This window comes from Mastacembelus armatus, chromosome 16 (genome assembly GCF_900324485.2).
Source record: "Mastacembelus armatus chromosome 16, fMasArm1.2, whole genome shotgun sequence".
Classification (NCBI taxonomy): domain Eukaryota; kingdom Metazoa; phylum Chordata; class Actinopteri; order Synbranchiformes; family Mastacembelidae; genus Mastacembelus; species Mastacembelus armatus.
In genome coordinates this window covers 13,966,396-13,987,925 of record NC_046648.1, presented here as the reverse complement: position 1 = coordinate 13,987,925, position 21,530 = coordinate 13,966,396, and the positions used below count along the sequence as shown (strand labels likewise).

Here is a 21,530-nt window from a genome sequence, read left to right as displayed (position 1 = left end):
TGATTTTGGCAAATGGCTGCAATGACACAAAGAGTGAAAAATTTAAAGGGGTCTGAATACTTTCCGTACCCACTGTATATATATATATATATATATATATTGAAATTGACCACTTGAATCATCTGTCTCAGAGCCCATTCATCTCTGTGAAGAAGCATCAAATGCTCACTTTTATTGCACTTTCAAATTGGATCTTGTCTCAAAAACAAGCTAATTTCTCACAGGAGGTCTAATCTGAATGCACATCAACTATATTTTTTCAGACAAATGATGATGATGATGTTGATGATGAATACATTTCCCTACTTTTAAGGCAGTTGCTAATTTGTGGTAATTTATCATGTCACCATAATTAATTTGAAGATACTTGACACTTGTTCGAGATGGGTAATCCATTAGAATACAACACATCTTTCCCATTTTTGCCAGGTGTACATTATAATATCAGCTGGGGTGAGTACTGAACATGACACTTTTTGAGCGCAGACCAAAATCTGTAATGTTGAATATTGAAAGGTGTACACTGGTAATAAACGTAGAGCTGAAATTATAAATTGATTGCTGAAATTTTTAATAGAAAGCGAACTGGCACCTACTTTGATAATCCATTAATCATTCAAGTGCCTTTTGAAGCAAACATTTGCTGGTGGCAAATGTATTTTCTTAGCAATGATGAACGGAAAAAAGACCTTATAAAAAGAATTAGAGAGAAAATCAATTTATCAAAAAAATATTAGATACAATAATCAATGCTGAAAATAATTGTAAGTTGTAACCCTAATACTATATGTATGCTTGGTTAAACATTTGTGCATATTTACCTATTTTTGAACACATTTTTACGGATTTAAATAAGGAAACATTCAGTTATGCATATTTTATTTGGGCAATTTTTTTTATAGCGAGTGGGTAATTTTGCATATTTTATTAAATGAAAAAGAAGGTTTGAAACATGATTTTAAAAAAACGGTATTTTAATAAGTATTAGTGCCAACTCTCTGGTGTTGTATCAGCAAATTCTTGGCTTGGCTGTATTTGTCTTATACAGCACATTGAAAAGCTGTTCCTTTTTAGGTAGTGCACTAAAGCACTTGTAGAAGACTTAATACTGCATAAACAATGCTAATATACCTCCAGTAACAAATAACAAAACAATAACCATCCACTCTAGTTTTCAGACTTGCCATAGTAGAAAAAGCATAGTTGTTGCTAACAATGAATAAGTCATGAAAGTGTGACAGTGAGCCACCATGCACAACACTGGGGGCTTTAAGATGAAACAACTAAATGTAATTCAGCCACTGTTAATTTTCATTAATGTGTTTCTAAAAAAAATAAATAAATTTTGATCAACTAGCTGAATTGTCAAACTGAACCACCAAATTATATGTGACATTGAAAACTGGAAGTCTTTAAAGCCCCGCTGCCGCCTTTGAACTATCATCAACCAACAAGGCCTTACGCCACTTTAGCTGACCTCCATGTGGACAGAGGCCAACAAAAAATAGAGATTTATGTTTAATGAAATACATATTACTCTGTCCAAGCTGCAGGCTTAACTGTAATTGGTTTCATTCATGGTAGGAGGGACACCATGGACCTCCAAGGCAATGTCCAGTGTAACGCAGATAAGGCTACATGTGGAAAGTTTTCATTGTTGGAAAATGCTGGCTGAGTGGGTTTGGAAGGTCAAAAAAAGATGTGCTTTCAGATTTATCCATTTATCCAGTTCAGACATGGACCAATTTATGGGCCTGTCAGCATGACAAACAGACTGCACTTGTGGTCAAGTAGTTCAGAAGTGACCTCTTATGTGAGGTGAAACCTCAGTCAGGCGCAAGTGAGCTTAACACACCTCCTCTGATTGTTAGACATGCTGAGCAGCATCTTTTGCTCCTGTCCACCTTACTGTAGAGAATGATGCTATGCCAGCCAGCACTACAGCTGTCTGCTCTTTGACTTAGCTTAGATCAGTGGAGTACAAAGGATTTTGCAACTGGGATTTGTCAGGGGTAACTTGTGTCTTCACTTGATAAGAAAACACGGAGTGGTGAAGAGCAGCACACAGCCCCTTCTTCTTCACAATGCCTCTCATGTTTCTTCACACTTCTCTATTAGCTGTACTGTGGAGTGATACGGTATGTCTAGATTCAAATTTTGCTCATTACTATCACTAATTAGTCATTGTGATAGGTCTGTCTAAATTTTGGTTCCTGTATGCATATTATCATAATTGGTGAGTCATTCCTCAAGCCCTCATTAATATTTCAAAGTTTTGATTTTTTTTGTCTTGGTCAGTGTGGAGGGAGGACAGGAGAAGAGACATAGTAACAGAAAGGTGTGAGCAAAGAGGACAGATACAGCCCTAATGTATCCCTCAATTAGACTGATTCACACTTTATCTTTTCTTGTCGCTTGGCCAAACATCCTCCAGTCCCTTTACCTCTGTCTCCCCTATTGCTTTTAAAAATCCTCCCTCTGGAGAAGGTTGCAGCTTTATTTGTGTGTGTGTGTGTGTGTGTGTGTGTTCATACTTAGCTGCTCATCCAGTATGACCACTTTGATGTATATTTCACTTCTGTTGCAGAAAACAGATGAATCACTGGTTATACAGCACAGTGTCAAAGTGAGTGCAAATGTGCCGCAGGGAGCTGAACAGCATTTTTGCAAATGAGGTGGCATTTAAGCATATGCCCTGAACAATTCTTGAATCTTGAAACAACTATTTTGCTGCACAAAAAGACGGCCATGTTCCGAGTGAGTCAAGTGTTTAGCTACAAATATAAAGCCATCATGAGGGGACAGAGGTGAGATGAGCCAACTGGCTTGCCATTTGGAATGCCAGTTTGCTTATGGGTGTAAATATGACACCCAGCAATCTTGGCACACTCTCGATGATCATAATAATAAGTGACCTGATACAGACCTGATATCAAAGAACTCCTAGGGGATGATCAAACCAGTAATAGCATCTTGACATTTATGAAGTTCAACAAATGTCAGAAAGAAAGAGGCTAGTTAAATTTTGAGTCTAAGATCAAAAGGTGTTTGCAATACACACTTAAAAGCAGCTCTAGAGTTGTTGTGTTTCATGTCACCAGAAAAGCTGTTCAGAATCAAGCCCCCACCCCCTCAGTACTCCAGTCACACACGTTCATAAAGTCTGATGTTAATGCACACAACCACACATACACACAGCAGCTCAGCCATAAGGCCCAAGCGGAGCAGTTTGAGAGTGAGCAGGTGAGTGTTGCTGAATACTAAAGTCCTGTATGACTGGACCATTCCTGCTGACCACTGCAAAGTGCTCCCACTGATCACTGCTAATGTCCGACATCACAGAGAGAGTGTGTGCCTGAGTGTGTGTTGGGGAGAAAGGTGGATAATTGGGACAGATAGGATGAAGACAAAGCGAAGGAAGAAGGGGAGCGAGAGACAGTTGGCATCGATTTTAACAATCTCACAAGTCTTTATTGACATTTCATTTAGCTAATGAATCCATTAGTGCTTCATAGCATAATAACCTCTACTTGATAACCAGGATGGTTCCCCAGAGGAAATATGCTGACTTTACTATGTTGCCTGAGTATTTTCTGACTTTACCAAACTCATTCTTTGCGTCCTTTGATTTTTTTTCTTCCATCCCTGTTTCTGTTTCCTTTACCCAGCAAGTTTCCTTTCTGTTTGTTTGTGCTGCATTGTGTTACTTGTAAATGAAGCCATTGTTTGAGGTGATATAACCTGCCAGTCTCTGAACAACAGTACAGCACGCCCTCAGGAATGATGGAGAAAAAGAGGGAGGCACAAAATGCAGGAGCACATTCATCTCTACCATGTATAGGTGTCTCTGTGCTTCTGCTTGACTGTGCTTGTTTTTTTATGATCGTTCATCTCTAAGAAGATGGTCCTTATTTAATTTGCCTACGACTGACTTATGTCTCTTTGACCTGTTGCATACTAGAAACCACATCCACGCAAACACTAGCCTGAACTGAACAACCATTTAAACTTAAACTAACTAAACTAAACATTTAAACTACACAAAGGGTTATGTTTCACCTAGAGGTTAACTTGTTTGTTCATACACGATTGCAACTGGGCTAAAACATCTATAAAACTTAGTAAGCTGTCTTTTGACACGGAAGTATATATTTAATAGTTTGATGACTGAGAGGTAAGACATGCTTCTGTGGCATAACTCTAAGAGTGTTTGTGTGGTCAAGTTGACAAATGCTTTGTGTGGGCATTTGTTAGAGAGTATAGTGTGGGCTGAGAGTGTTAATTTACTGAGGGTTGCTTCGGTTAACAATTTTTAATCATAATTTGTGCAGACATCTTTAAAATGCTGATTCTGATATTAGTGTTGTGAGCAACACACAAATTATCATACATGCGCATACCCATGTACATGCGCACACACAGACACAACAGATGGCCAACCTCTCAGTTTGTATATTACCTTGGGACAGATGTTTGTCTGTGTGGTCATTAGTGATCTCAGCATCAGATAATTACCTGGAGACACACCAGCACATAAACACACACACTCACATACAATTAGTGAGTGTTAGATAATTACAGGATGTTTGATGAACCATCTGGAACACCGACTCAGGTAGAAACTGAAAGATACACTCAAAACAAAATCATACACACAAAAACCTCAAATTACAGTTATCAAAAGAGTATCATTAACCAAGTCCTGATAAAACGTGGACAGTGAGAAGACAGGTGAAAGTTGAAGAGTCATTAGGATGTCACATTTCATTTAAGGTTTGGTCTTATCGTGTTTTATTCTTCAGCAGTGATTTTTCCCTGCATCCTCTGTCTCTGCTTATCATTTGCTACTACTACCTTCTGTCTCTTCCTACATCAGTTTCTCTAGCCATTACCTTTGCTACCATTTCCATCTCCCTGACACTCCTCTTATCTCCATCTCCTACTGCTCTTCGTCTCATTCTCCAGTCCATTCATTTTTTAGCAGGTCATAGGTTCAACTGTTTAAGGCCTTTGAATTTTATTGAGTGCGCACAAGGATGTGTGTTTGTGTGCATATGTGTGTACGGTATACCTTTACAGGACTGTGTGTGTAGACGATGGGAGTAATATCACAGTAGCAGTATTGGTGAAAAATCCTTGAAGGAATGAAAGAAAAAAGAGGATGTGCTTTATTTGATTGTCAGTTTTTCTATAACCTCAATTTTCCTGTTCCTCCTGCTCTACCTGCTTTCATGTAGAAACAGATGTGGGGATGCACATGTGGGTGTGCTTAATACGTGCACTTGCACCTGTGTGCTTGAATGCCTATGTGTGCTGACATGTAGGCCAGGGTTAAGAGCAGCTCAGACAAATTAATTATCTCTTCTCTGGAGGAGAGCAATGACTCACTGAACAGGAGGATGTGAACCAGCACCTTCTGGTTGTGCAGAAGCCCAGGAATTACTCCGAGCCCAGCAGAGACCAGAGGGCTTCCTTGTGAATAAAGTAACTTGGATTTCATCCACAGCATGATCTTCAGATTTTTCATGTGCATGAGGCCAATTTATAAAAATAACTTCATCTGAAAGAAGTTGAGCAGGCACTTTGCATTTATAGATCAAAGTGGCAGAGGAATTTTAATGCATATGAACAAGCTTCACTTCCCTGAAATCGTTGACATAAGATCAAGGCTTTCATATTTTGCATTGCTGTCCCTTGCACAGAATAAACTGCATACTATACTCTTGAGTACACCAATACACTTTCACATACCAAGTAAACATATTTAAGTTAAATCCTGAATTAAGCAAAGTGAGACTCTATGTAAAATAGAGAATGTCTGACAACTGCTTCTCTTGAAACTCAGGTTCAGAAAACCACAGCCACACAAAGTGTCTGAGACGCAATCCCAACGGAGTCCAAGAGCGGCCTCTGAAGTAGCTGGTTGACCTTGGCTTATCCATAGCTCAACACTATCTGAGCTGGTCTCAGGTGGGAGATGGGAAATAACAGATGGCTTGTTGCTTGCCCACTGTCTCAGCTCGAAACCACCACTTGCTAGTGTGTTTTGCAGCCCAGTTACCAGAGCTTTGACCTCAGTTTCTGATGTCAGACTTCGTAGACAGCTGTCAACATAGAGTGACTTCAACACTGCCTCTTTGACATCCTTGCCTGCGTGGCTGTGGTCAATGGCAGGGGGAACATGTAGTGCCAAAGGGACGCATATATGCTGGGTGGTTCTTCTCATTCTAATTCTCTCCACAAAAATCTGAGGAGAGACTGGTCCTCAAGAAGCAGTTTGACTTCGTGAAACATGCCACGAATGTCGGTTCTCGCCTCTGAACTCAAAGGAACAATTGAAGACCACTCTGTCTTTCCCATTGTGCGTTACAATATGGTGTGGGATATGCCAGCTGGTGGGTGTATCTTCCGCACCTGGTTCCAACTTAACATATCCTGCTGTGACCAGTTTCTGTATTTCAGCACTATAAGCCGCTGCCTTCTTTGGGTCCTTCAATAATCTCTTCTCTGTGGCTTGCAGATGGGGAAGAACTGAATCATTTGGTGCCTTGAGTGGGGGCATGTGCTGAACATGTAGCAATGGTGTAGCATATCTACCCCCCTACATCTACCCTCACCGTTCTGGTTTCCAGAATGGCTAAGGCTTCTTTGTCCTGACGTGAACGAGTGCAGGCCTTTTCACTTCACCAGGGCAAAACATCCATCTGCCACAGTCTTTCAACATGGCTGTATATGTCTGCTTGAGGTGACAGGGTGGAGGTAAACAAACACTGCTGCTCTGACAAACAATGCCTCAGGCCCTGCACTGGGCCTTGAAGAGTCCACCCAAGGTGTGTCTTCACAGCTGCAGGACCTCCACACAGCCCCAGTCTTACTGATTCGATATTAGTGATCAAATGGGGATGATCAGAACCAATCAGCAGAACAGGGCAAACAGAGTGCAATGGCTGCAATGGTAAGCCTCTTAAATGTCTGTACTTTTCCTGGAGGACTTCCACTGGATGATGGTGTTCAGCTAATCCTAGGCGTTTGGCAGTGAATGCTCTGTTGACAGTGTAAACCCAATGTGGTTCAGATGCAGGGGATATGGTGAATGAGACCATGGCTCTATGCAGAATTTGCAGCTCTTGTCTGACTGTTCTTAGCGGTAAGTCCTCTGGTTCTCCTTGTAGGCCTATCTGCCAAGCTGCTGGGTGAAGGAGGATGGTACGTTCCAACCCATCATCCAGAATGGCATAGGCATCCATGGTTCGGTTCCCATTCCTCAGTATCACTTTACTGACTTTAAGCAAGACCTTTTGTCCCTCTAATGGTCGTTCAATATATAACACTTCTTCTGTGGGGTTATATGTAGTACTGATGTAGTACTTTGGCTTTGTTCTTACTTGGTCTCTGTCTTCGGTAACTCTGTCATTGATGTCATGCAGTGCAAGGAGGTATTGGCGGCTACATGTCTTATACCGCATCTTGAGGTTACAGTCTGCAGCACGATGCCCACAGCTACAACGCCAACAGCCATTGTTACCTTTGATTCAAGTCTGCTTCTGAGTAGTACTGATCATCTTGAAATTAGCACAGTTATTCAAAGAGTGTTTGCTGTTATCGCAGTATGGGCAGTATTTCTTACTAATTCCAATTGATGTGGGCCGTGAGATAGCCTCCTTCTGGGCTGTAGCTGTTGTGTTCATCAAAATAGTTGAGTGCCTCATCATATCTTTGGAGGGTTTCTTTCTTTCTTTTGGTTTTGTTTTTTTCTCCACCTTTGATCTGCCACTGAACCTGGTGTTATCCTCCTGCACTTAAAGCTCATACTCACTCAGTCAGCAAGGTCAACAAAGTTTGGTATGGGCACCCTGAATGGATGAATGAATCGACGGAAGCTAGAGTGAGGGTCATGAGGTAGGTAGGTTTCCTAAGAGGCGCGAGACATGTGAGCCACACTCTAGTTCAACCTTTCCTTTTCTTCCCAGTTGCTCTAGCATGTTAACTAAGGAGCGCACACGGAGAGCAAACATCCTGAAGGCTCTGGTCTCACCACTCGCTTCACTTGGGCCATCCATCAGTTCAGCTATCCTCTGTAAGGCCAGTTGGTGAGGCTGTCCATACTGTAAATTGAGAGCTGCCATGGTGTCAGTGAATGGATGACTAGAACTACTGTAGGAATCTGCAATTAGTAATGCCTCTTCCGTCTTAAGGTGATCGACCAGGATTTGATATTTAACTCTCTCTGATGCATCTCAAGAAAGGAGATTGCCTAATGCAATTCTCAGACGGTTGAAATCTCTAGGGTTCGGATGGTTCATGTCAGCAATTGTGGGTGTTGGGCCCCTGTAGAACTGCTTCTGTCCACCTACCGCCTGTCTGTAGTCTCCTGGATGCATCCTCATACTTGAATGACTGCGAAGATCGATGTTTGTGTGATGCTGACCTGTGATAGTGCTCATCAGAGTCTTCACTAGTGGGTTATCTCCCATGATTACTGTGTGTTCCTTTGGTTGGGAGGTGAAATGGTGTTCCAGATGTGGAGATTGAGACTCTGTTATGGTCGATGTGGGTGGTATATGTGAGCTATTCACCTGTGGCTGCTGAACTAAAACTCCCAGATGCTCCACCTATTTGCGGAGCTGGTGAGTATCAGAGGGGTTCTGACGACTGAGTTGCTCCAGCTTCAGCTGACTATGCTCATTCTGATAACGAAGTCTGTCATTCTGCTGCCTTAGCTCTGTTATTTCTTTGAGCAGAGTCTCTTCCTCTCCAGGTAACACCTTCTTACGTCAGTTGGTCTCTCCTTTAGATGGCCACTGCTCCTTTACAACTGACTGTGGGGCTAGGAAGTCTTTCTGACTGATGGGAGATGCTGATCGTTCCCCACCGACTGCACCCTCCTGATCTTCTGATATCCTCTTCATGACCGTACCGTTCTTCTGGTAACTTGAACATCCTTATCAGTGGTGAGATGAAATTCGGCTCGAAGGTCCATGTAAAATAGAGAATGTCTGTCAACTGCTTCTCTTGAAGCTCAGGTTCAAAAAGCCCACCACTGAAGTGATGATCAAACACTTTTACTTAGTAATTCCAGCAAAGCTGGAATCTTTTCCCAATGGAAGGTTCCTTTTAAACATGTGAGTAATCATATATGTGTGTGGTTTAGTTCGATGGACACACATTACATGAAGAACCAAAGGTAGGAAAACACCTGTAACTCAGTGAGCTTGCAGGAGCTCCAAACTCTGTAACAACTTCGTCTGCACTACAGCTATTGCAACTGGAACATACCATTTCGCGGGAGTGGGGTTGTAAAGGTGGAATAGTCCAAGTGGCATTGGCCTTTTTCACACTCTAATCATTTAAAGCATATTGTATAATGTGTGTATATACTGGCAATTTGTATGGTGAAATTTTCATTTGAATAGGGATGTCATGATCTAGGACCTTTCAGAATTATACAGACATATACTATATGTAGATGTCATGCTGTAATTTCTTTACCATGAAATACAACTGGAAAATAGAATTCTACTTGCTGATAAGCATATTTTTAACAATGTGGCTTTGTTGACTCTCGAGGTGACACATTCATGTTTTTGCTGTTTCAGCCCCAGTCACTTACCCCTGACCTTTCATCATTCCCCTCTGACCTCTGATAGGCAGCCCTGTGGAAAAATAAGTGATGAGAAGGTCAACGTTAAAGTCAAGGATTCACAGAGATGAAAAGGTTATTATTGAGTTATAGCCTTGTGAAATCTCAGTGTACTTGGGAATGTACTGGTGTGTATGTGCATATGTGTTTATGCAGCAGAATGCAGAGAGGGAAACAAAACAAAACACCAAGTGTGGCAAAATGCATGCAGCATTGTAGTAACATTGTATGTGCTCTTGTGTGTTCATTCTGGTGTGCTCTCATGTTTATGTATCACAGCAGATAGGACCTACTAGGATGCTCTGATAGTGCAGGATGGGTAATGCGTCAGTAACTATGCATCAAATTATATCAGACTCACCTCTACCAGCGGCAAAGCCATGATGCAGACACTAATAATTCATGCCGTTTGATTTCAACCAGCCTTCACATCAGGCATGATGGAGAGAACAATTCACCGTAATTATCAGGAGTAGCAGCCTTCCTGCGTTTAGCAGATTGGAGATGCGAGGCACTCAGCTTAGTGCTGTGCAGAAATGCCCCAGCTGCATTCTGCCAGGATAGCAGGATCACAGTGGTCTGCAAGCAGCCTCTGGCTACCAGCCACAAGGCTTTGGCTACTTCTTTTATATGGACAGGGTGCCTGTTTCCTCTCTCTTTTGTGTATATAGGTTTGTTGTGATTGCGTTTGTGTGTTTCTGCATGAGGCTGCTATGGGGCCTCCTTCCCCTTGCTGTGAGGTATATTCTTACCCTGTGGTACGGGATTAGTCACAACAGTGAATGGAAAGACATGGAAACAGCAGGAGAGGAAGAGAATAGAGTGAGAGGAGAAGAGAGGAAGGGAAAGCCCACAAAGATGAGAAGAAATGTGTGGGTGGGATGTGTCTGTGTGAGAATGCATGTGTGCCTGCGTGTCATGGGTATTCATCAATTTCACTCCACTTTTCTTCTGCCATAAAACCCAGAGGCAAGAAGTAAACAAAAACTCTATAAGATCTCTTTCTCCCTGCCTCTTGTTTCACTCTTTGTCCTTCCTCCGGTTTCATTCTCTTCAACTCCAAATGTAAAGTGAACTTTGTGGTTTTGTACTCTATGTGATTAGTTGAATTACATATTCAAAACATGTTTGTCATCTGAAAAGTGTCGTGGAAATTTCTTTCAGATTGTGAGAGTTGCTAATTCTCAAGAACAAACACAAGTGTGACGAATCATCTCAGTTTAAATCATGCGCAAATGATGTTTCAGGTGTCCTCCATCTTCAGGCATCTAATAGCACTAAAACAGTTGGCAGTTATTTACAGGCATCTAAAACACTAAAACCCCCATACCATGCATTCTTTAGCCCAACACATTTAAGTGACCCTTTGACCACCTGTTAAAATCTACTATGAAACCAAACAGAAGTAAGACCTCAACTCCACTTTATAACTCATTCTGTGTAAAACAGCCACACCCCCTCCTTTTGACATAAAGTGTCAAATCACTTTTCAATCATAAGACATTACCAATTAGAGAAAACAAAATGTTACATTATTAGTTATGATATTTCCATATCTATCACTGTCTATCACTGTCACTGTGAGTTCCTGGAGCCCAATCATTCACTTCAGTCTTCAACTGTATTTCAGCAGTATTTGTTGATTCAGTTACAGGATATACGTTAATATCTTTCACAGGTGTAACACTTTACATCCATCTTAAGCTGTCCTCTTTGAAGCTGATTCTGCAAAAATCCTTGATTCCTATTACGTCCTCTTGTATTGTTCTTTTGAGATTTCAGGCCCCTTCTGTGAGGTTGTGTAGTTCCCTGCTGTTCCCTGCTCAATACAGGGTTTCCATCATGGCGGTGAGTTGTTGTGATCCCACTGTTGCCGTGGTTGACCATGTTGCGGGTCTGATGTTTGCCCATCGGAGTTTGAAGAACCTGCAACACACAGCATCTGGTGTATGTCCCCGTTGTTGGTTTGGCTCCTCAGCCAGTAATCCAATGTAGCTGCTAGTGAGACTGTTCTTTTTGTCTTCTTCTAAACTCCCATGTGACTGGGTACTTGCTGACGCAGCCACCTGGGCCTGGAGAGGCTGTACTGCTGGTGGAACAGCCATGGGTATAGAGACAGCATATGGAGGAGGCAGGTTCCTATTTTTTGCCCTATGTTTCTGTTTGTCCTTCTTATTTTTCTCAGACTTTTCTAACTTTACCATTTATCCTGCAGAAGATTTTTTTCTTTTACTTCTGCCTCCCTCTCCCACTTTTGGAAAAAGTGCCAATTTATTTTTTCCTTCTTTGCTTTCCTTTTCTTTTTCACTACCTCTTCTCTTTCTTGTAACAATATTCTACAACCACACATTTACCCCATTTATCTGCTATTATTTTAGCAGGGCCTGTAAGAGAGTCAGATAAGACTTCAAATTTCCCTGATTTATTCCCCATGTTTCTAAACTCACTGGGACTGGTGATTCAACTTTCACTGGGCTTATAACATACACACAGTAAGTTCTCACTCACACTGATCTTTCCATCTCATTGTATGGTCAGATCTTATCACACATACACTAACTTTGGATAACTTTCTTCAGCCAGGTAGTTTGTATGACACTTTCGTTCCGAGCAACATACCCTTATTGCATACATGTTGTGCATACAAGACACTGAAGAAGTCACCACAAAGCTTATGAAATTATCACCTCATTCATATGCCCAATTCATTATGTGGGACACATTGTAAAACGGTTCTCATAGACAATAATAACTTAATTCTATAGTACTGTATTAATTTTCATGTTTTCCTCGTACGGGTCGTTTCCTGAAAAACCATATGGTTTCCCAAAGGAAGACTTACTTGTGTAATCCACAGCCAGTGGTGTTTTCATTGTTTCTTTTTTTCCTTTTCTTTGTTGTTTTTTGATTTTTATGGTTATTTTTTCATCATCTGGCATCTGTCCATCACAGAGTCAATGGTCTCTCTATCATGAAGGGATTAGTCACAGCTCTGTTGAGCCCAGTGTTCCCTTAGCTCTCAGGCAGTGATGAATTTATGAGTTTCTTTACAAATAAAATCACAACTATTAGAGATAAAATTCAGCAGATGCTTCCTATACCTGCAATAAATGAATCTTCTACTACAGTAGCTCTTGAATCATCTGTAGGACCTCAGTTATGTTTAGACTGCTTCTCTCCCATAGATCTCTCTGAATTTACATCAGTAGTAGTTGCTTCATCGAAATCATCAACGTGTCTCTTAGACCCCATCCCGACTAGACTGCTTAAAGGCACCCTGCCGTTAATGAACTCATCTTTATTGGACTTGGTAAATTTATCTCTAGTATCAGGCTACGTACCACAGGTCTTTAAGACTGCAGTAATCAAACCTTTACTCAAAAAGCCTAGTCTTGATCCAGGAGTCTTGGCTAATTATAGACCTATATCCAACCTGCCATTTATTTCTAAAATCCTAGAAAAAGCTGTTGCTAAGCAGCTATCAGACCACTTACACAGGAATGAACTATTTGAAGATTTTCAATCAGGATTTAGAGCACATGATAGTACAGAAACAGCACTGTTAAAAGTTACCAACGATCTTCTCTTAGCCTCAGATAATGGACTTGTTTCTATACTTGTCCTCCTAGACCTTAGTGCTGCATTCGACACCATTGACCACAACATCTTATTACAGAGACTGGAGCATGTGACTGGTATCAGAGGAACAGCGTTAAAGTGGTTCCAATCCTATTTATCGGACAGATTCCAGTTTGTTCATGTCCATGATGAACCTTCCACACGAACAAAAGTTAGTTATGGAGTTCCACAAGGCTCCGTGCTAGGACCGATTCTGTTCACCCTGTACATGCTTCCTTTAGGATATGTCATTAGGAAGCACTCTATTAATTACCACTGCTATGCAGATGACACTCAGTTATATCTATCTATTAAACCTGTTAACACAAACCAGTTAACCAGACTTCAAGCCTGTCTAACTGACATAAAGGCCTGGATGACCAGTAACTTTTTACTTTTAAACTCAGAGAAAACAGAAGTCATTATATTTGGGCCTAAAAATCTCAGAAATAACTTTTCTCAAATTATAGCTACTCTAGATGGCATAACCCTGGCCTCCAGCACTACTGTAAAAAACCTTGGAGTTATTTTTGACCAGGACATGTCCTTTAACTCACACATAAAACAAATCTCTAGAACTGCATTCTTTCACCTGCGCAACCTTTCCAAAATTAGGAACATCCTGTCTCAAAATGATGCAGAAAAACTAGTCCATGCATTTGTTACCTCAAGGCTAGATTACTGTAACTCATTACTATCTGGATGTCCCAATATCTCCATAAAAAGCCTCCAATTAATCCAGAATGCCGCAGCCAGAGTCCTGACAGGAACTAACAAGAGAGATCATATTTCTCCTATATTGGCTTCTCTTCATTGGCTCCCTGTAAAATATAGAATAGAATTTAAAATCCTTCTTCTCACATACAAATCCCTTCATAATCAAGCTCCTTCATACCTTAAAAACCTCATAGTACCATATTATCCCAATAGACCACTTCGCTCTCAGAGTGCAGGTCTACTTGTGGTTCCCAGAGTTTCCAAAAGCAGAATGGGAGGCAGAGCCTTTAGCTATCAAGCTCCTCTCCTATGGAACCAGCTCACAGCCTGGGTTCAGGAGGCAGACACTCTCTATACTTTTAAGGCTAGACTTAAAACCTTCCTCTTTGACAAAGCATATAGTTAGGGCTGGCTTCAGGCAACCCTGAACCATCCCTTAGTTATGCTGCTATAGGCCTAGACTGCCGGAGGACCATCGGTGCACTAAACTCCCCTACCCTACCCCCTCCCTTCCCCTCCCCTCTCTTCTCTCCTCCCACCTCATGTATATTCCACCATTGAATGTTACTAACCTTGTGCTCTCTCTCTCCCCTAGTTTGTGCTCTCTCCCTCTCTCTCTGTTCTCTCTGTACCTTCTGCAGGTGTCCCTGGTCCTGGAGCTTTATATCGCTGATGTGCAGTTACTGGTCCCACCAACCTACAGTGTCTATTTGTTGTTTATTGTTGCTGTTCTTTTCTCTCTCCTCTATCCACTCACCCCAACCGGTCGAGGCAGATGGCCGCCCAAACTGAGCCCTGTTCTGCTGGAGGTTTTTTCTTCCGTTAAAGGGAGTTTTTCCTCTCCACTGTCGCCAAGTGCTTGCTCATAAGGGAATTGTTGGGTTTTTAGTTTTAGTTTTTGTAAAGTGCCTTGAGATGATTTTGTATTGTGATTTGGCGCTATACAAATAAAACTGAATTGAATTGAATTGAATTGAATTACAAAAATCACGTGACTACCTTATCTTTCATAGTTAAAATACACACACCTAGGCTTTTCTTAATCAACACTTAACAGAAACATACAAAAGAAATGATTCATAACACTGTACTCACTCATCAAATGAATGGAGCATCCACTGTCCTCCACCCATTCCCTGACCTCAGGCGAGATCCAGGCCCCCGTTTGTCAGAACGGAACTTTCCCTTAGTTTCTAAATTTACCACCTATGGTTTACCTGCGGTCTAAAACAGGAGTTGATCAGTGGCATGTCCATCTCATCCTTGTTGCCAAATTGTCGTGGAAATTTCTTTCAGATTGTGAGAGTTGCTAATTCTGAAGAACAAATATACTTCGTCATCAGGCTGCGCCGAACGATGGTCGCACCGATGAGAGCTCCGCTCAACCCGCTCTTTTTCTTTTTACTATTTATCGTGTTTATTTTGTTTATTTTGACCTTTTGCACTTGCAATGCACTTCCACGCTTTCAGTACGACCGCGACACACTTCTGGAGTTGCGGTCCTTAGTGGGAGAGGACTTAGAACCCACTTTTGAGGACAGCGCGGCGGACATTTTCCCCTGGATTCTTTGTTCCATACGCCGTAGGAGAAAGACACGGAGAGGAAAGCGAGACGGTGTGCTGTGCAGGATTCGCCTGAGACGCAGCAAACCTCCTCTTCCCACTATCCTGCTTGCAAACGTCCAGTCTCTGAGAATTAAACTGGACGACCTGCGCGCACGGATTTATTATGAATGGGACACGAGGGACTGTTGTGTTTTCGCTTTCACCGAGTCATGGCTGGAGCCGTGCATCCCCGACTGTGCTGTAACTCCGGACAATTTCTCTATCTATCGGCTGGATCGAACTAAAGACTCAGGCAAGTCTTGCGGAGGGGGTGTGTGCTTTATGGTTAACTCCTTGTGGCCCACAGATGCACGTATCTTAGCGTCTCACTGTACACCAGCCCTAGAGTTACTCATTATTGCAGTCAGACGCTTTTATCTGCCCAGAGAATTCAGCTCCTCGATCCTCACTGTAGTCTATATTCCACCTCAGACTACTAAAACCCAAGCCCTGGACGAGTTGTATGGGATTATAAACGGACTAGAAAACACGCACCCTGATGCTGCTTTCATCATTTTAGGGGACTTCAATCGAGTAAATATGAAAAAAGTCCTCCCTAAATACTACCAACACATTTCTGCATCTACCAGGGGGGACCAGATCCTGGACCATTGTTACACCCCCATCAAAGACAGTTACAAACCTCTCCTCCGCCCTGCTTTTGATAAAGCAGATCACAGTGCCATTCTTCTACTTACCCTAACCAGAAACCATGGGTCGGGTCGGAGGTCCGTGCTAAACTTAAAGCACGCACCGCTGCCTTTAAATCTGGAGACCCTGAGGCCTACAAAGCAGCCAAGTAAGACCTATTTAAGACTGTGAAGACATCGCAGAGGAAATATAGAGAAAGTGTTGAGTCTGCCCAACAAAGTAACAACGCACGCCGTTTGTGGCACGGCCTCCACTGCATCAGACTACAAGGGAAGGAACAGACCCGTGGAGCTGTCCAGCACATCATTCCCAGACGAGCTGAACACCTTCTACGCTCGGTTTGATGTGGACAACACCACACCTGTTACCAGACCACATGTGGACAGTGAGGATGCCACACTCCGCATAGACACGGCTACAGTGAGACGGGCGTTCAAGAAAGTCAACCCTCACAAGGCACCCGGGCCTGATGGCATCCCAGGGCGGGGGTTGAGAGTATGCGCTGACCAACTCGCCGAGGTGTTTACTAACATCTTCAACCTGTCAATGAGCCTATCTGCTGTGCCCACCACTCTCAAGACCTCCACTGTTGTCCCTGTCCCAAAGACCACTACAGCAACTGTCTTAATGATTTTCAGCCCATAGCGCTTACGTCTGTCATCATGAAGTGCTTTGAGCGAATCATTAAGAACCACATTTGTGCCTCCCTCCCTGTCACCCTGGATCCCCTGCAGTTCACATACAGAGCAAACAGGTCTACAGACGACGCCATTGCTCTAGCAGTTCACACCTCCCTCAGCCACCTGGAGAGGGGGAAACACCTATGTGAGAATACTCTTCATTGACTACAGCTCAGCATTGAATACCATAATCCCCTCCAAACTGGTCACCAAGCTTACCGCCCTGGGTCTGAAGAAGTCCATATGCTGTTGGATTTTGGACTTTCTCACCCATAGACCACAGGCAGTGAGAATCAGCAGACACCTCTCCTCCACACTTGTCCTCAGCACAGGTTCTCCTCAGGGCTGTGTTCTCAGTCCACTCCTCTACACCCTCTACACGTATGACTGTACTGCCAGGAACAGCTCTAACGTGATCCTTAAGTTTGCTGACGACACCACCATCTTGGGCCTCATCACCGACAATGATGAGAGTGCATACAGAGATGAGGTGAAATCACTGACCAGTTGGTGCCAGGAAAATAACCTCTCTCCGAATGTGAGCAAAACTAAGGAGATGATAGTGGACTTCAGGAGACAACGCGGAGGCCAGCATTCCTCCATCTACATCAACAATGCTGAGGTGGAGCAGGTCAGCAGCTTCAAGTACCTCGGCGTTCACATCACTGAGGACTTATCCTGGACATTACATGCAGACACTGTGGTCAAGAAAGCCCGACAGAGAGACTATTTCCTGAGAACACTGAGGAAGTTTGGTACGAGCACCAACATCCTCAAACTTCTACAGGTGCATCATTGAGAGTGTTCTGACGGGCTGCATCACAGTGTGGTACAGGAGCTGCACCAGTCAGAGCCGAAAGGCACAGCAGACGGTGGTGCGCACAGCTGAGGACCTTATTGGCAGCAGTCTTCCCTCCATCCAGGTTCCAGCGTAAAGCATGCAGCATCATCAAGGACCACACTCATCCCGCAAAAGGACTGTTCCGCTTGTTACCTTCTGGCAGAGGGTACAGGAGCCTGCCAGCACGTACAAAAAGACTCAGAGTTATTATCCACAGGCTGTCAGACTCCTGAACTCCTGACAATAAGACTGAAATATGACAATAATACTGCACTACTCAAAACTGTGATACTAATATGTCTATTGCTGCTGCCTTATGTGACTGTATTATGTATGTCACTACATTACCTCATAATTTATCTCAGTGATTACTTGTGCAATAACGTGCTACACAACTGTGCAGTATGTTATGTGCAATGTGCAATATGCTTACGATTATCAAGGAACATTACAAACTTGTGAAATACTGTTTATACTTTTTATACTACCTGCACCATCATATATGTTATATTCTTTTTATATATGTTACGTTTCACTTCATTGCCTGTGCACTTGTAAATATATCTTATTATTATTATTTTTATATTGCATGCTATCAGTACTTTTCGCGGGTTGGACGGTTCTTCTCATCCAAAGCATTTCATTGCATTGTTTTTAACCTGCATATGACAAATAAACCATCTTGATTGATCTTGAAACACAAGTGTGATGAATCATCTCAGTTTAATTCATGCGCATGGAGAGAAGACTTCTACAGTGTTCTCTGACTTTTCCCCTACAATTTCAGGAATATATAGCTGGAGAAAGGGGTGGACTCATCTTGAAAAGACCCCAAATGTTGTTTCAGGTGTCCTCCATCTTCAGGCATCTAACAGCACTAAAACAGTTGGCAGTTATTTACAGGCATCTAAAACACTAAAACCCCCATACCATGCATTCTTTAGCCCAATACATTTAAGTGACCCTTTGACCACCTGTTAAATTCTACCATGAAACCAAACAGAAGTAAGACCTCAACTCCACTTTATAACTCATTCTGTGTAAAACAAACACAAAAGACGAACGAATAAATTGTGAGATCCAGAGGAGGTGGTGTTGTCAGCTGGTGCAATTGTGAAGTACTTGTGATGAACAGTGTAAGTCTCATTCTAAATTCTGCGTTTGCAGCTCAGGTTAACTTATAACTTCCAGGCATCACAGAAAAGGATGTTTGCAAAAAAGACACTGCAAAAAAAAGTGTGAGCCATGCAAATCACCAAGTAAGCCAAAATTTTTGAACTTTGTGTGGTTGCATGTGGGTGTGTTGGTGTTTATGTATGAGCATGTGAAAAATAGTAGCAAGTGATTTATGTAAATGAGTGTCATCGGCCGAGGAGGAGGCAAAATTCCCAGGCCTGATGAGTGACTTAATGATTCATCAGCCCAGCTGAGTCAGGCATCAATAATGGATGACAGAGTGGGTCATGCAGGATTGCTCACCCCTTGATTAAAGTGCTCCACAGCTAAATGCCTCACTTCCTCACTCTTCTCACTCCACCTTCTGTGAGGATAAATAGAGAAATGTGCTACACACACGCACACATACTCACACATTTGCATCATGGTCACACATACCTCTTCCTCAATCTCTTTCCGTACAGCTTAATGTCATCACACCTCTCACATACTTAATAAGCTCTCATCCCTTCTTCATCTCCTCACTCTGTTTCTTTGGTCCTAATCCAATCATGGCGAGTGAAAGAGAGAGAGAATGGGGTAGAGAGAGGCCAAAAGAGAGAGAGAGCAGGAGAGGGGGGAAAGAAGAAGAAGGAGGTGGAAAGCGTGGGAGAAAAGAAGAGAAAACCACAAATGAATGCTTTATGATTTCTCTGTACAGACATGGCACCTTTCTCTCTGGAGATAAGACAAGAACATAAATGTTCTGTCTCTCCCCTCCACACACTGAGCAGAGGTAGTCGTTCTCTCTCTCTGTCTCTCTCTGTAAGCTGTATGTGGGTGTTGGTGTGACAGGACAAATCTCTGTCTATTAGGAGACATAAACCTCTAAACCCTGAGCTACATGGCCATACATACTAATGCAACCATACAGAGGGCTGGATAGAAGTTGGGAACGATAGCGAGGACATACTAAAAAAGAAAGGGATGTGGAGAACAAAGATGGAAGAGGCAGCATAGGGTATTGAAAGCTGAGAGAGTGCTGGTGGGATTTCAATACCTGGCCAGGATGGGGGTCTTTACTACAATCATTGAGTACAACCAAACCAGCTTTCACAGAGTTTGACTGATCTGTACCACAGAGCAAGTTCAGTGAGTGTGTGTGTGTGTGTTGATATTTCAGCGTTCACATCTGTAGTATCATGCACTCAGAGTCTAATGTGCCAGAGAAAAGATCACTCACTCTTATTGGGCACACTCATGTTATCCCCTGATAGCACAAATGAAAAACACAGACTGAACATGCGCCACACACACACACAGTGAAATACTCACCCGCACTGCAAAGCTTCAAAAGAAACTGCAATCATAACCGCCTGAAAGAGAGCAATCAGACCTCAATTCAACAACAACAGCAACCAATCATTCTCTCTCGCCTGTTCACCCTCCCCCTCACTCTATCACAACCCTCCCCTTTTCTAAGTTCCTTAGTTTGAGAGACTTAGCCAAGCGCTAAGAGCATAACATGTTATCTGATATCTTATTAATCCTGTTCTTTAAATCTGTCACATGCCCAAACTGATTACCTTCATCATTTTAACTCATTTTTCACTCTAATGTCATCACACATTGACAGATTATATTCCCAGCCTGATCACTTTAATAGAACCACAATCCTCTTTGAGTCAGTCACCCATCTTGCCACATAGACAGGAATATATGATAGACAGCACATGAGTGTACAGTATGTGTTGTATATGTCTGCATGTGTGTGCGCATGTACTAACTTAACTATGCTCTATATACATGCAAGGTTCTTAGCCGTGTCTGTAATATAAATGTCAAAAGTGTATGGTCCATGTGCTGCCCTCACAACACGTTCCCTATGTTGTTAGACAGCCAGCGAACAAAAAGAAAAGAAGACTCCACACAAGGCGTGCGTTTCTTGCTTCTATTGAAGTCTGTTCTCGATTCTTTTTTATTATTGTAACTGAAACAAACAGACCAAAGAGAAAAAACACATCACCAACCGAAATAAACGGCCTTTATGCTACATTAGCTTAGCTAACTTAGCCAACATACCGAAAGCAAGCTTAAGCAAAACCTAAAACGAGAATACTTCTACCATTAATACAGTGCTTTGAAACACCCCAATACTCACAAAGACAAAGATTCTCCCAGGCACAAGATTTGTGAAGTACAGAGCTCATGAGCCGCTTAAACTTCTCTTTTCCTTTGCCGAGAAGTCTGTTAACTTCGTACATGAAGAAAAGACGTCGAAGATCTCTAACATGGTGTGAGCACTCACTCTATCACATCCACGATCTTCTGAAAAAATGTCATAAACAGACCTCTCACTCTGACAAGTTCTTTTTGCTTGTTCTTTACTACCAACATTTTTAAACCGATCCCAACATGAATTCACCTATATATGCAATTATTTGTCTTTAACCCAAAGACATTACACTCCCCGCTTGATTTAATTACATTACATCACCACAAATTTCAATAAACACATCTAAACAATTTTCCTCACAGTGTCACTCAACATCAAAAGTCTATCATTGAGTTTCTGAAAGAAGAACTACGATGTCTGAGACTGGTCTGAGATACACTTTGGAGA

At 42.3% G+C, this 21,530-nt stretch overlaps 1 protein-coding gene and 1 long non-coding RNA gene across 2 annotated transcripts in view; one reads left to right on the top strand and one right to left on the bottom strand.

Annotated features, from left to right (window-relative positions):
• Nucleotides 1–21,530, top strand: part of znf804b (zinc finger protein 804B) — a 53,417-nt gene that overhangs the window by 3,845 nt on the left and 28,042 nt on the right.
• LOC113136782 (uncharacterized) lies at nt 4,165–21,182 on the bottom strand. Its single transcript, XR_003296294.1, has 6 exons — nt 21,069–21,182; nt 20,243–20,283; nt 19,367–19,468; nt 19,232–19,292; nt 9,611–9,653; nt 4,165–5,135 (listed from the first exon to the last, which is right to left on the bottom strand). It is a non-coding gene; the product is annotated as an uncharacterized LOC113136782 (long non-coding RNA).